This window comes from Pteropus vampyrus, unplaced genomic scaffold (assembly GCF_000151845.1).
Source record: "Pteropus vampyrus isolate Shadow unplaced genomic scaffold, Pvam_2.0 Scaffold251, whole genome shotgun sequence".
In the NCBI taxonomy this organism is placed as follows: domain Eukaryota; kingdom Metazoa; phylum Chordata; class Mammalia; order Chiroptera; family Pteropodidae; genus Pteropus; species Pteropus vampyrus.
This window is the reverse complement of record NW_011889032.1, coordinates 1,300,974-1,302,816: the sequence shown is the minus strand read 5'-3', so window position 1 is coordinate 1,302,816 and position 1,843 is coordinate 1,300,974. Positions and strand designations below refer to the sequence as shown.

The window sequence follows — 1,843 nt, the reverse complement described above, 5'->3', positions numbered from 1 at the left end:
AAGATAATGATGGCTACCTGTGTAGCCATCATTAAACACTAAGTGTTTTCTGTGCTAGGTAAATAACATGACCACATTTGCACAGCTTCCAAGGGCAGAGCCTGGATTGACGCATGCTCTTCGCAACTGCTTTTTTTCTGCCCATCACTATGAAAAGTTAGGAAATTAGCAAGCATATGGAATTCCTTTTTTTTTTTTTTAAAATAACATCTACCATACAATTCTTATTTAATATGTTATGATACTAAAATCCAGAATTGGAGGCGACGCATAAAAATCTTTCTGGAGCAGGTCTACTTCTGCGTTTTGCTGAATGAGACATTCACAGTCGAGTATGTTTTGAGTGCCTCTCTAGAAATGTCGTATTAAACAAAAGGGCACATGGGGGCATTAAGACAGCATCAAGCCATGGAGAGCTTCCATCCCAACCAGGTTGCTCGGTAAAAGATGTGAAACCCACAGATGTCTGGCAAGCCAGTATCGAACAGATGTAAAGTATGTTTATCACTGCCAGGGAGCTCCTGAGATTCATGGGAGGGGCCACTGGTGATGTTTCTGAGACAGGAGTTTAAATCTCAAGGCAAGTGTGGGGAAACTACTTTCTTAGCTGAGAGGTCAGCCTAGCTCAGCAGCCAGCACTTGTAGCTTACTTTTGTAGCCCTCTGCCTGCCAGGATACATGTAGTTCAAGGGAAAAAATTACATGCTCTAGCAATAATAGCAAATGTGGGATATTAATATATATTGGTAGTGAAAGCCAAGGGCCTCGGAATCATCACCTCTACTGCAGAGTTGTCCACCAGCTTTTTGAACTGACAGTGGGTCGGAGGGATGGGGAGGGACCATTTTAGGATTTGAAGAGCCCCCGGTTGTGTTAAGAAATTCCAGGTGGCAGCACACTGTCATGATATCCCTTGGTATTAGCTCTTCTGGAAATACCTTTTCTAAGAGTTTTGTACTTTGTCCTTGATTTATTTTAGTAATTCTACTTCTACTCAAAGCCAAAACCAGGAAATGTGGAGCTGTGCTATGAGGTGATTATTAGGCTGTGTTTGAAATCTGTTGCTCAAAGTGCAGTCATTCATTCAGTAAATTTCACTGTGTACCACGCATTCTTGTAAGCACTGGGGAATGTATCAGTGGACAGCACTGAAATCTGTGGCTTTATAGAGCTACATTCTACAGAGGGAGACAGACCAACAAATCTATACAAGCATACCTTGGCAATATTACGTGTTCGGTTCCAGACAACTGGAATAAAGTGAATATCTCAATAAAGTGAGTCATACAAATTTTTTGGATTCCCAGTGCATATAAAATTTATGTTTACAATAGCATTACGTCTAAAAAACATTATACACACCTTAAATAAAAAAATATTTTATTGCTAAAAAATGCTAACTATCATCTGAGCTTTCAGTGAGTCACAGTCTTTTTGCTGGTGGAGAGTCTTGCCTAGATGTTGCTGAAAATGCAATATCTGAGAAGTACAGTAAAATGAAATGCAATAAAATGAGATATGCCCGTACTGTACACATGGTGGTACATGCGATAGAGTGTCGTAGAACCATGAAGAGAGGCAGGGGTTGCTGGTGTGTGTGGCAGTTTCAACTAGTGTGTTTTGATAAGGCGTCATTTACAAAGGGGCAGTTGAACAAAGCCCTGGGGGAGGTGAGAAAGCTGAGCCCCAGTGTATTTATCTAGGGGAAACGGGTCCAGGCAGAGGGTTTTAGCAGGGCAGAGACCCTTAGACTGGAGCCACATGGTAGAGGAACAGCAAGGAGGCCAGGGCTGAGTGTGAGTGACGGATATGGGAGTCGAGAGGCATTTTAAGCCATCACGAG

The 1,843-nt window shown here is 42.1% G+C and overlaps 1 protein-coding gene across 2 annotated transcripts in view; it reads left to right on the top strand.

Annotated features, from left to right (window-relative positions):
- The window catches only part of GRK3 (G protein-coupled receptor kinase 3), a 101,582-nt gene that overhangs the window by 12,777 nt on the left and 86,962 nt on the right, over positions 1 to 1,843 (top strand). The window lies entirely within an intron of this gene.